The sequence below is a fragment of the Lolium perenne genome, chromosome 2 (assembly GCF_019359855.2).
Source record: "Lolium perenne isolate Kyuss_39 chromosome 2, Kyuss_2.0, whole genome shotgun sequence".
In the NCBI taxonomy this organism is placed as follows: Eukaryota; Viridiplantae; Streptophyta; class Magnoliopsida; order Poales; family Poaceae; genus Lolium; species Lolium perenne.
The window spans coordinates 166,750,310-166,764,897 of NC_067245.2; positions in this window are offsets into that span (position 1 = coordinate 166,750,310).

The window sequence follows — 14,588 nt, forward strand, 5'->3', positions numbered from 1 at the left end:
AAGTTGAAAGCAACCGCTGAAACTTAAATCTTCCTTTGTGTTGCTTGAATGCCTTTACTTTGAATCTATTGCTTTATGAGTTAACTCTTATGCAAGTCTTATTGATGCTTGTCTTGAAAGTACTATTCATGAAAAGTCTTTGCTATATGGTTCAGTTGTTTACTCATTGTCTTTACCATTGTTTCGAATCGCTGCATTCATCTCATATGCTTTACAAAAGTATGATCAAGATTATGATGGTAGCATGTCACTTCAGAAATTATCTTTGTTATCGTTTACTTACTCGAGGACGAGTAGGAACTAAGCTTGGGGATGCTGATACGTCTCCAACGTATCTATAATTTCTGATGTTCCATGCTTGTTTTATGACAATACCTACATGTTTTGTTCACACTTTATGATGATTTTATGAGTTTTCCGGAACTAACCTATTAACGAGATGCCGAAGTGCCAGTTCCTGTTTTCTGCTGTTTTTGGTTTCAGAAATCCTAGTAAGGAAATATTCTCGGAATTGGACGAAATCAACGCCCACGACCTTATATTTCGAGGAAGCTTCCAGAGCACCGAAGAGGGGCCAGAGGAGAACCAGGTGGGCCCCACACATGGTGGCGGCGCGGCCAAGGGGGGAGCGCGCCCCCTGGTGTGTGGCTCCCTCGTGGCCCTTCCGGCTCCGACTCTTCGCCTATATAAGCCTCCCTGACCTAAATCTTCGATACGAATAAGCCACGGTACGAGAAACCTTCCAGAGCCGCCGCCGTCGCAAAGCCAAGATTCGGGGGACAGAAGTTTTTGTTCCGGCACGCCGCCGGGATGGGGAAGTGCCCCCGGAAGGCATCTCCATCGACACCACCGCCATCTTCATCACCGCTGCTGTCTCCTATGATGAGGAGGGAGTAGTTCTCCCGCGAGGCTAAGGGCTGTACCGGTAGCTATGTGGTTAATCTCTCTCCCATGTACTTCAATACAATGATCTCATGAGCTGTCTTACATGATTGAGATCCATATGATGAGCTTTGTATCACTATTAATCTATGTGCTACTCTAGTGATGTTATTAAAGTAGTCTATTCCTCCTCCATGATGTAATGTTGACAGTGTGTGCATCATGTAGTACTTGGCGTAGGTTATGATTGTAATCTCTTGTAGATTATGAAGTTAACTATTACTATGATAGTATTGATGCGATCTATTCCCCCTTTCATAGTCTGTCGGTGACGGTGTGCATGCTATGTTAGTACTCGGTATAATTGCGTTGGTCTATCATGCACTCTAAGGTTACTTAAATATGAACATCGAATGTTGTGGAGCTTGTTAACTCCGGCATTGAGGTGCTTTTGTAGCCCTACGCAATTAATGGTGTTCATCATCCAACAAGAGAGTTTTATTATGTGATCATTGTTGAGAGTGTCCACTAGTGAAAGTAGGATCCCTAGGCCTTGTTTCCAAACATCGAATCTCCGTTTATTTACTGTTTTGCTACATGTTTGCTTGCTGCCATATTTTATTCAGATTGCTATTACCACTCATATTCATTCATACCACTTGTACTTCACTATCTCTTCGCCGAACTAGTGCGCCTATACATCTGACAAGTGTATTAGGTGTGTTGGGGACACAAGAGACTTCTTGTATCGTAATTGCAGGGTTGCTTGAGAGGGATATCTTTGACCTCTTCCTCCCTGAGTTCGATAAACCTTGGGTGATTCACTTAAGGGAAACTTGCTGCTGTTCTACAAACCTCTGCTCTTGGAGGCCCAACATTGTCTACAGGAATAGAAGCGTGCGTAGACATCAGGAGCCTCCAATTAAGTTGTGGATGTGTGCCCCAATCTTTGTGTAAGGCCCGGTTTCCACCTCGAAGGAAATCCCTTAGTGGAACCGTGACCTAGGCCTTTGTGGCGAGGGTCACCGGAGAATAATGTGAGGCGCCTTCATGGCGTTTGGTGTGTAGTGTGAGTACCGCATCTTGGGGTGAGGCCTTTGTGGCGTTGGTGTGCATCGAGCAACCACACCTCAAGGTGAGCCTCTTGTGGCGTTCGGGAGCACTAAGCCACCGCACCTCTCCAACGGAGATTAGCACTCGCAAGAGTGTGAACTCCGGGATAAATCTTCGTCTCCCGCATGCCTCGGTTATCTCTATACCCGAGCTCTTTACTTATGCACTTTACCTTGTGATAGCCATCGTGCTTGAAGTTATATATATATATCTTGCTATCACATAAGTTGCTTGCATTGCTTAGCATAAGTTGTTGGTGCACATAGGTGAACCATTGCTTAGAATAAGTTGTTGGTGCACGTAGGTGAACCATAGTATATAGGCTTTGGGCTTGACAAAGTAAACGCTAGCTTTATTCCGCATTTGTTAAGCCCATCTCGTAAAAGTTTTAAATCGCCTATTCACCCCCTCTAGGCGACATATGTGTCCTTTCAATTGGTATCAGAGCAAGGTCTCTCATTCTTAGGCTTCACCGCCTTGAGAGTAAAGATGTCGGTTAGGGGATTAGTGCACAATAACTTGTTTATATTTGATGGCACAAATTATGATCTATGGAAAATTTATGTGCTTAATATTTTACGGGGTATCTCCCCGGACATGGAGCGATTTCTTGACATGGGTTTTTCTTCTCCTAAGGATCCTCAAAATTTATCTCTTGAGGAGAAGAAAAACTCTTGCCTTGATGCTCTTGCTTCTCATATGTTTTCCATGGTTGTGAGAAATGTAGTTACTTCATCAATCATGCCTTTTGCGAGCTCTCATGAATTATGGACAAAGCTTCAAGATAAATATGATGTGTCCAATATTATTGAGGATGATTGTATTGCTTCCACTTCCGGCCGTGATGAGTTCTCATCTTCATCCACTTCACCAAAGTGTGACAAGACACAAGGTAATGATATGGTGAGTGGTGATGAAAATTTCAATGTTGATATTGAGCTTACTATTGATGATTCTTCATCTCTATCTCATTGCAATGCTTCATCTTTGAACTCAAACACATCTAGCACTAGAAATGATTTACATGCTTGTGTTGATAGTCCTTGCATATCATGTGTAAGTTGCTTGAATAAATCTAATGATGATATGCTTGCTTTGTCTTGTGGCCATGATAAAAATGCTTCTCTTTCCTCTAGTTGTTGTGTGACTAACAATGTAGAGGAAACCAAATATTCTATTGGTCAAGACAAGATCTTGAAAGGAGCCTCAAGTAACTCCTCATCTTTATCTCACGGTTCTCATATATGCCTTATGGCCAAGGGTTCCACGGTACCTCCTACCATGGAACCTAATATTTCTCGTGGTGATAAGGATGAGGATGTATATGAAGAAGAGGATTGGGTTATCTCTCTACGCGATAAGGGTAAGAGTGTATTCAAGGTTCTTTGCAAAGATAAAATTGCTAGCTCTCACTTCTTTGAAATCTTGACTACCACTATTGAGAGCCAAAAATGTATTTGGATGCATGAGAACACCATTGATAAAATGGGTGCTCTTGAACGTGAGTACGCCAATGATGTGGCATCCCTAAAGGATGAACTTGAAGAAGAACAAACCACCAAGGAAGCTCTTGAGGAAACCTTTGCTCTAGAATTGTCTAGAGAAAAGGAAAACCATGATAGAGCTCTTGAGGTGGAAAATGAACTAAAGCTAAAAATGATAAGCATGTGTTTGTTAATGCTAAACTCCTTGAGGATTTTGAGCAGCTCAAAAAGGGCTCAAGGGTCATTAAGAGTGCGCTCACCAAACTTACCGAGTCGCATGAGCAACTTAAAGCTTCTTATCTAAAAGAGCATGCCAACTTTCCTTCTCCCATTGCTATTAATAATGATGCTTGTTCTACTAACTCTACTTCTGTCAACACCCGGATTTTTAAGTCCAGATGCCTATTATGCCATTCCTCGCAATCCCAGGAATATTGTTTTTGCGAGACATAATAGATTGATATCACAACACATCATTCATTACAACACATAATCGTCTTACAACAAAGGATCACATGATCCAGTCTCATTACAATAGCTGATGATCTATTGATCAATTACAAAACACATAGCGGAAGCGAAGTAGCGTAGTAGTAGTCCATCTATTCCACAGGCAACTGTTGACGTCAGGAGTGATCCTAGTTGTCGTAGACGTCCTGCTGTCCTTCTTCCGGGTTCTGGTACTCCTCTTCATAGTCTGGCCATTTGAATAGCCAGGGACAAAGCCATGAGTACTTTAAAGTACTCGCAAACTAATACTAAGGTAAGTATTATCAACTATGGAAGGGGATGCTAAGCTCTAGTTTCGTTTGCATAAAGCCAGTTTTATTTCATAAACACTTTAATAATCAAAGCCTCTTCATTTGCTTAACTAACTCAAGTGGGAACATTAGTGTCATTCCCACAACTCAGTTGTGATTCAACGTCAAAGTCACCTTTCAATTCAAATCACAAGTCACCATTCATATTTTTCAGAAAAGTTCTGATGACGGAACAGTATGGCCTTTCCAACTGTCCATAACCGAGGACGCGGCTATTCGAATAGGTTTAACTCTGCAGAGGGTGTACACTTGTGCCACAACAATTGCAATAGTTCGTCAGGGGTAACTGGCCCTGATTTATCGTACGCAGTACGCGAACTACCAATCCTAACCTTTCATTTACATACTCTAGTATAGGCACCTCTCCCCATGAGCTTGGCCTCCCAGTGAAGACACGCGGTCAGCCTGGGAACTGCACAGGGCTTGGGCCGGACATTCACCTCATTTCACATCATTCCTTCTGTAGAGGCAGCCTCCAGCATAACCCCGATGACGCTTGTTCAGAGGGAACCCATACTAAAATACATAAATTTCCAGCTAAGCCTTACCCAGATTCAGGTATTGTGGGGGTACTTGTAAAATTGGAATGGTATCGCATCCGAACCCAACCATCAGTTTTTGTAAAATTCACCAAGTCATTCACCAGTCATATTCACCTTCAAAATCTCTCAATAGAATGACTCATCATTCCAAGGTTTTCAAAGTCATTTCATTTCACATAGTTCCCATCTAGAGTAGTCAATTTATTTGGTAGCACTAGCAACTAGTCATGAGGGGTGCTAACTTAGCTTATAGCTTTCTAGGCTAAGTTTGATACTCTTGTAGTACTCTATTTCTAGACCAAAGTTAACTATAAAAGTAAGTTATAATAATCCAAAGTAAAAGCTTGTAAGAATAAAACTTGGGATGGGATCATTAAGCATAAAGTAAAAGGTGGTGGTGCCTTGCTCTTGTAGAGCTTTGCACTTAGCAAGAATATTCGCTTGCAATGGTGTTGGCTTGCAACAATATAACTTGCAATAGTCTAGCTTGCCTTGAGTGGTGTGCTGATCGAAGTGGTCTTCCTTTTCCTGGAAGTAGACTTCCTCCTCCTCTTGATACTCCTCGGTACTAGCGTCTAAAATACGAATACGAGGATACCATCACCAAACAATTCATTGGCTATTCCAAACATCACATATATGCACACAAACTATTCTATTCACACAATTAATACAATTTGGTGCATTGGTGGTCTTGCTTTGAGGAAGAATAATTTCCTCTCATTTTATATGTAAAAGATAGTTTCCATATAGTTCTTGAGGAATAATTTCCTCTCATTGACTCTTCTTTAAGATTTAATTTCTCAAACCATCACACATGAATTTATGTTGACCTTAGTCAACCATTCATCATCATCATTTGAGAAAATGATTTAAACGAGGTAGGGATACCTCATACCATTTAATAATGCCTATTATGATTTAAGATCTCCAAGTATTTCATGTGAGAGTATTTGACCAGGGGTTCAAACTTCATATGAAAATACTTGGGACAAGATTTAAATGAAGTGAAACACTTCATATAATTTACACAAGTAAACTAGCATCACACATTACTATTAAGTGGGTAAATGTGTTGTTTTCTTATTTAGGAAAAATAATTTCCTCTCATACTAAATAAGGTGTTACTTTTAATTACTTAGAGAAATAATTTCCTCTCATTATCTTATTAAGATTTAATTTCTCTTATGAATAATATATGACCTAGGTTGACCAAAGTCAACCTCTTCACACTTATCATTCAAGAAAATGATTTAAATGAGGTGAACACCTCATACCTTTTAATCCTAGCATGGTAAAGGTTTAATATCATCAACAATTCATGTGAGACCTAAATGACCAGAGTCTCAACCTCATTTTGAATTGTTCATGACAAGATTTAAATGAGAGAAACACTCCCATAAGATTTAATGATTTGTTTGAAACAATTTAAATGCTACTATGGCAAACATTTAATATTCTTAAGTGAGCAAAAATGAGACCAAGCAACCAGGGTCATCACACTACTTCATACAACTTGAGAAGATGATTTAAATGAGGTGCTACACCTCATTGATTTAAAAATCTTAAATTTGGAAAGAAATTAAATGGGCTAGTAATGGCTACATAGCCATTATTTGATTCTAACCCATGATCATATGAAACAACTATAGTATTTTATTACATAATAAAATAGACCACATCAAATGTGAATTATTGCAATTGGATTCAATTCAAAAATCAATTTGGTTGATTTTTAAGATTTATTTGAATACTGAAAAGTATCTGTTTTGTTATTTTTGCTATTCAAAAACTACACCATATATGAGGTTGAATCCAGTGGGGTTAGTTAGGGCAAATCATAAGCTTTCCAGAACATTTTGATTTTCTAAAATTGAGTTGGTAGAATTTGAACTATTCAATTTATAGGATAGACCAGTATTGATTTTCCAAACTAAAAGAATTAATTGAATTCAAATAACTGGGCCAGCGCGGGAAAACGAAGTGGGCTTCACAGGGGTTAAACGGGCCAGCCCAGTGGGCAGCCACGCTGGGCGAGAGGGGGCTGACGGCGGGGTCCACTATCAGCCAGTGTTTCCCCAGCCGAAACGGTACGTGAGGAGGGCCGTCGGATTAGAGGGGCGATCGGCGGCTGAGGGTCGTCCTCATCCTCGACGAGGCTCACCGGAGACCAAACCCTATCGGTGGCCAGACTAGGGGGTCAGGGAGCTACCTGGAGGTGGGCGAGCGTCGGCGAGGTGGGCGGAGGTCGTGGAACAGGGTGGTGAAGCTCCTGGCACCAACAGCGGCTCCAATGGGGGCTCCAGTCGCCGGCGAGGTAGCAGGGGTGTTGGCGGAGCTCCGGCAAGCGATTCGAGGGCTACGGCCTAAATTAGTGGGCGGCGTTGCTCGAGGGGAGGTGGTGAGATGAGGGAGGAAGGTTGGCGTTCTCAATTTGATCGGAGGGTGCCTCTATTTATAGGGCGAGGGGGTGCTGCGGGGTGCCGGGAAGGGTCGACGACGAGCTCGTCGTTCCAGGGTAGTGAAGGGGCAAGTGATGGGCCCTGAGCATTGGCGACGTTCAGGCGAGGCTGACGGGCATCGTGGCGAGGCAGAGGGGTGAATGGTTGCGTCGTCATCTTCCTCGCGGCAGGGCAGTACGGTGGCGGAAAGTCGTGGATGATCGCGTCGTCTACAGCGGGTCCGTGGTCAAGCGGCGGTGTCTGGGAGGTAGAGGGGACCGTGGTGAGTCGACGTGTGCATGGGGAGAGCGAGGGGAGGCGTGAGGCGACGGGGCATGGCGGCGCTCTGGCGCGTCCAGAGACGTCCTGGCGCGCGTCCATGCCGATCCTGGCATGTGCTGGGCGCGTCTGGGCGCGCTGGTTTTGGGCAGTGTGGTCGTCAACTTGGGTCAGCAAGTGTATGGTCATGATCAGTATAGTGAGGGCAAGCTATGTGACATGTTGAGGTGGCCTGGATGGGAGAGGAGAGGGGTGAGCATGGTGAGGTGACAAGAGGGCCGGCATGGTCTGGTTCTGGTCAAGATGTCCAAAGCAAGGGCAGGCAAGTGGATGGTGAGGTAGAGGGGAGGTGCAGGGATGCTCCAGAGCAGCAGGGAAGGGCAGAGGTGGACTTGGTCCAAGCAAAAATGCAGCATGGGCACAAATTTATACACTGCCTGCAGGGTGTTTGTGAAAATGGCCGAAAGAGAAAAGTTTTCAAATTTTGGAAATTCCTTTGGTGGATCTCATTCCTATAATCATAGAGATGGAATGGTGGTGGTGGTGGTCAAATTGGTGTTGTTTTGCAAAGTTTCAAAAAGTGGATCATCTTCTCTTTAATTCAAAGTCTCCACTTGGCAATTCTCTACTGGTCAACCTGGTCAACTTCAGCAGGGATGGTCAACATGGAAGTTGTTGACCTTGACATGGTCTTGGATGACATGGTCATAGTTGACCAAGTTTAGTTGAAAAAAAGTCAAAGCCAGAGGGGTAAAGAGGGGATCATGTTAAAAATCACACAAATGACCATCATCACATGTGAGATGGTTTTGAGTTAAATTTTGATTTGATTCTGGTTTCTTTGATGCATTTGGGTTTGTTTGAGTTATATAAGTATTTTAGAAACCAAAGATGGAGCTATGGTGGCCTTTGGTGAAGATTTGCAATTTTGGCCTAAGTGTATGTGAGTGAAATTTGGGATTTTCTCACTATTTGGTTTCTCTTCATTTGAATTGACTTTGGTTGACTCTAATGTGATTCTTATTGGTTTAGAAACATTTCCAAACCCTTGAATCCATTTCAAAAGGATCTTGGTCAAAGATTTGCAAAATGGCCATAACACATAAGAGGTGAGGTGTCAAATTTCATTAGACTTGTAAATTGTTCCCCTTGCTTTACTTGGGCATGGGTTAGGGTCAATTTAGTATTATATTAGGTTTGGGGATGGTCTCACACCATTTGGTCAAGGTAGAAGGGCATAGGTCAAAGTTGGGTGAAATGGCTATGTGTCACATATGCCTCTATGCATATGTGGCATTGGATTTTTAATTTGACTTGGATTGACCCAATTGATGTTGTTGAGTGTTGAAATGGCATATGGAAGTGATCCAACCATTCACAACAAGTTCTAGGGTCAATCTTCTCAAATTCACAATTTTGCACTTTTCTCTCATATGCCTCTATGGCATTTTTAGTTTCTTTTTATTTTCTTTGGAAACCACTTGGATTTGGTTTGATAGGTACTAGGTAATGTGTATGAAGGTTTTCCAAACCTCTAAGCAAAGTAGAAAGGCTTAGGGTAGAGTTTTATAAATATAGCCATAGGCACATATGCCTCTTTCTTATTTAATTCCCTTTTATTTTATTTTAACTAGGGTGGTGAAAAGGAGGGGTGAGGTTTAGGGTTTAGTGGGGTTCACAAAGGTTCACCACCATTTAGCATAAATAATAAAGGTAGGGTTCAAGATTTACCTATTAGGGCTATATGACCCCATATGTCTTTTTATTTTATTTTGGTTTCTCAAAATAGATCCAAAAGATTTTTGGAGAAGATTAGGGTTTAAGATTTTTATTATTTGATTTCTTTCTCTTTTATTTTATTGGGTTTGGTGATCTTCACTTGATCACGTTAGGGTTTTAGGGTTTAGCACAAAAAGCATAATAACACTCATCATGGCAAAACACAAGATTTAAACAAGATCTATATGTATCAATCTTATTTTAATAAAATTTTTTGTTGGTTCCAAAATTTGGAACTAGGGAAATTCATTTTGTTTATTTTGAAATTTTTGGGTTGTTACAACTTCTTGTGAAGCATCTATCTTGAAGGAGAATGTTGAGCTAAGGGCTCAACTTGAATTGCTAACTAGCAATTATGGGAAATTGGAAGAAAATCATGGAAAGCTTTCTAGCTCCCATGAGGATCTTGTAGCTTCCCATGATAGGCTAAAGTTAGATCATGAGGCTACCATATCAAAGGCAACACCTTGTGAGCCTCATGTGGATACTAGCACTACTACTCAAAATGTTATATTGCCATGTGCTATTCCTAGTAATTCATCCACTCATAGTATTGCTAAATCTTGTGATGAATTATCTTCCTTGCCTTGTTGCTCTAACAATGAAGGTTCTACTTCCTCTAGTACTTGTGTTTTTACTAACCATGTAGAGGAAATCAAAGAGCTCAAGGCCCAAGTCACTTCCTTGAAGAACGACTTGGTAAAGAGTCATGAAGGGAAATGCAAACTTGACAAGATGTTGAGTGTGCAACAACCCCCAATGACAAGAGTGGACTTGGATTCAACTCCAACAACAAGAACAAGTCCAAGAACATCAAGAAGAAGAAGGGCCAAGTACAAGTCAAAGACCCGGCCAAGATTGTTTGCTTCAAGTGCAAAATTGAAGGGCATCATGTTAGATCTTGCCCTTTGAAGAAGAAGCAAAAAGGGAAGCGGCCTCAAGCTCAAACTCATATTCAACCTCATGTTGAAGAAATGCCACTTACCAAGAAGAATCAAGCCAATGCTCCCATTGTGGAGAAATCTAGTGAGAAGAAGGAGAAGAAAAGAACTTGCTACATATGTCGTGAGAAGGGCCACATCTCCTCCTTTTGCACTATTGGTACCTCATCCAACTATATCACCATTAATGATATTTATTCTCTTCGTAAGGATGAGGGTAGCAATGTGTTTGCCAAATATGTTGGTGCTAAAAGTGGTGTCAAGAAAAGAACCATTTGGGTTGCCAAGCCTATTGTGACTAACCTCTTAGGACCCAACTTAGTTGGGGACCAACAATCCAAAACTTGATCAATAGGTGCTTGGTGGAGGGCATTGGAGACTTGGCTACATCATGAAGAATTAAGGGATCTTCATCATTTATATTATCTCAAGCCAAGTCTTTTGGTTATCTTGCTTCTATCATATGTTCAATGTTCCTCCTTGCGGTAACATGTTCTCAACTCATTTATATTGAAATTTACTCGCCCCTTTGCATGTGTTAGTTTTGTTCCTAACATGTGTTTGTATATGTCGTGCTTCCTACTTGTTTTGCTTGAGAAATCAAGTATATGCATGTTGGGTTGCACACCATGTATTTGTGTTTGTGTTGGAGCCTCTTTGCATCTTGTTGTATCTTATATGGCTCTTATGAGCAATTAATGGACTATCCCATTTTGGGGGAGTGATATTCCTTTGGGAATTTCATGATCCTAAACAATGTGTGTACATGAGGAATATCACTTAGAATTGATATTGCGAGATCATCTTGTCGCTATGTGGTATGTCATCTTCATGAGAAATTCTAATTCTAATGTCCATTAATATCTCTAGTTGGATCTTATTTGCCTCTTGTGAAAATAAATTCCTTATCACATTATGGGGGAGTAATAAGCTTTGTGCATATTACAAGCCTAGAAAATGTGAACATTTGAGGTTGTGTCACATAGAATTGATACAGTAAATTATCTCTCTCCTATGTGGCATGTTTGCTCAAACAAGCTCCAATTTGCTTATATGGCTTCATTGCTAATATCTTTGTTGATCTTATTTTTGAAAGTTTTTCTTGGCATGGTTTTTCACAACGTGTCCCTCAATAAATTTTTGGAAAACCATGTTCAAGTCATACTATTAATTGCTTTGCATGTTGGTATGAATACTATTAATTGCTTTGCATGTTGGTATGAATACTATTAATTGCTTTGCATGTTGGTATGACTAAATGAAGCTATCAAGAAACTATCTTTGCATGATGGTTAACTCTTATCTTTTACCATATGCTTTATTCGTTGTAAATATGATCTTATGTATACTTACAAACTACCACCGGGAAATATTTCCTAATACCTCTTGTCCTAGGACAAGTGGTAATCAATTATGAGGTAGATATTTATTGATCATATCTACATTGGCTCTTGTGTTCAAATTGCCTTACTTATTGCCATGAATTTTTTTTGCTTTGACTCCCATGTGTCTTCCTTGCATCTTATGGATCTAATTTGTCTATTCAAACTTTCTTAGCATTTTAATAGATATAGGTAGCGTGATGATCCTAGTTTTGTGTATTTTGTATTCATATGAAAAATCCTAGATAATGCACCAATCTTGGGGGAGCTCTTCTATATTTGTTAGAATGCTTAACATCTCTTGATCATTATCAAAAATTTGGTTTTGGGAGACATAAAATTTTCTTTTTGGTACTTTGTGCCATCATGAAAAGTGTCGAGGGTTTGGTTTATTTGTTGGAACCTTGCTCTCTTGGGAGTTGGTTATCTCATTCCTTTGTGTTTAGGCTTAATTAACTTCTTATAATGAGATAAGTTTTTGGAGTCAATCTTGTGTTGATTTGATTCTTTGATATAATTTGGGCAACCATTGTCTCTTGATTTATTTGGTGTTTTGTCCAATATGTATCTCCATTTGGCTCTTGAAAGTATTGTGCATGAATATTTAATATATGTATATCTTATGGCATGTGTTACTTTCTTTGATCCAATATATAGGGTAAACTCCATCAAATCCTAATTTGGCTAAGATGTGCATAAAATTCAATTTCATATCTATATGCACATAGTATTGTGGAGTTTGTCCTATATGTTGTAGTGTGTCTAACTACTTCGGACCCAATTAGTTTAGGGACCATTTTGTACTCACCTTTGTGTTAGGTACAATGGATATGCATTGGATGCTTGTCTCACTCTTGGGAAGAAGTGGTGACTCAATGGTAACTTGAGACAAGTTAGATGGTCAACAAACACATATCTACTACATCCACACCAATGCTATCTCGGTAACAAGTATCTTCTCATGCATATATTTCTAGCATCCAACCATGTGGTTGCATCTTGGCATGAATCTCCTGATTTGCAAATTTTGTGCTTCTTGCAAAAGTCTTAATGAAACCTCTTTATTGTGAATGTGAGTAATTTGAGATGAGTGCATTTATTGGGAAGTATATTAAATCATGCTCATTGATGAGGACATCCCTACTACACCACTACCTCTGTCATTGATAAATGAAGATGAACCTGCTGTGAAGCTCAAGTCCAATGAAGTTAGGATTGGACCAATTACAAGGGCTCGTGCGAAGCTACTTAAACAACAGGTGAACTTGTTTCTAAATGATACTTTGATTGACGAGAACTTTATACTGCCTAAGTCATGTTACTTATGTATCATCAGGTATCAAGAGGAGACGAGCATCGCACGAGGAGTAGAGGAGCAGCTGGACGTGAAGACGGACGTCAAGATCGATGTGGAGCTGGACATGAAGAAATCTCATGGGCGGGCGAGGGAGGAGCGGGAGGCATGCGCGAGAGGAGAAGAAGTCGTCCAGGCCGGCCCAGCGCCCGATCAGACCGGCCGCCAGACCGGCGCGCCCGGTCCCCAGCCCGGTTCAACCGGGCGGCACGCCGGATCCACCCCGGCGCCAACCGGGCGTCATACTGGGGCCAACCGGAAGGGCATCTGCGACACTTCCGGTTGCCGCCCGGTCCCTGGCCCGGTCTAGACCGGCCAGCCCGGCCCAACACCCGGTCAACCGGGTTCCAGACCGGCCTAGTCCGAGTCTGTCTCGACCAGATCTATTCTGGGTCGGTTATTCTTGTATCTTTTCGACCAGAACTCGTCCCGGACGCCTATATAATTGCCTTGGACGACCCCCTAGCTGATTTAGACCATGTTTAAGATAAACCCTAGTTAATAGTTGCTTGCTAAGCAAAACTATTGTTCCCCAACTCTCCAATTCGTTGCGATCTGGAGTTTTATGCTACTGAAAGTTTGTGTAATCTGTTGTTCCATTGGGGATTAGAAGATTGCAATCTACCGCTTCGTGGTCAGCGGCTACGTGCGCAAGTGTATGGAGTTGCAAATATCTTGCAGGGTTCAGAGCTGTTGCATTGGCGACAGGAATCAATCGAGAGACTTCGTCGGCGTCATACAAGTTATCCTCCTCATATCATCGAATCCATCCGCTGCTACCATCGCGTGTTCATCACCACCCGTCGCTTACTGAGAAGATCGGGCAACCCCATATCATCTTGGTATCAGATTTCAGTGTTTCCTTGGTAAGCCATCCACAATCCGCCCCATAGTTGAGTTGTGAGTGTTTCCTATCCAGAAAAGGCCATAAAAAGTTAGGGTTAGGGTTTGTCATAGCCTTAGATTGCACTAATTTCAAGTTTTAGTTGCTTTTCGTAGTTGTTTTTGCGTATATTTTTCTTCCATCTAGTATTTTAGGGTTTGAGTTTACTCTACCATCTTGTGTTTACTTCATCATTGGTGTCAGTCTTTGTTACTCCAAGTCCACATAGCGTACAGTGTGCTTGTTCCCAACCATAGACACAGCCTTTCGATATAACGTGACTAGGAACTTCCCCAACCGCACGACAGGCTGCTCGTTAGGGTTTTGGTGCTTTGCATATTTCTGTTGGCCGTGTTATCAAGGAGTTGTGTCATAAAATCAAAAAAAAAGAGTCAAGAAAAATAGAAAAGAAGCAAAAAGAGCTACATAGCTGCGTGTGTTATACAAAAAGAAAAATCCAAAAAGGAAAGTGAAGTGCTAGTTGAATAAAGTGAAGGCCTAAGTTTACTTTACTGCACCCGTAGTTGAGCAATCTTGTGCCTGTCTCGTTGAGCTTTGCTAGCGTCTCTCTAGTGCATTGCATCCTTTCCTACATATAGTTGCATTGCCCCATTACATCGCCTTGTGTGAGTATCATTGGTTGTCTACGGTCAGCGCTAGAGCTTGTTATTGGTGCAAATAGGTAGC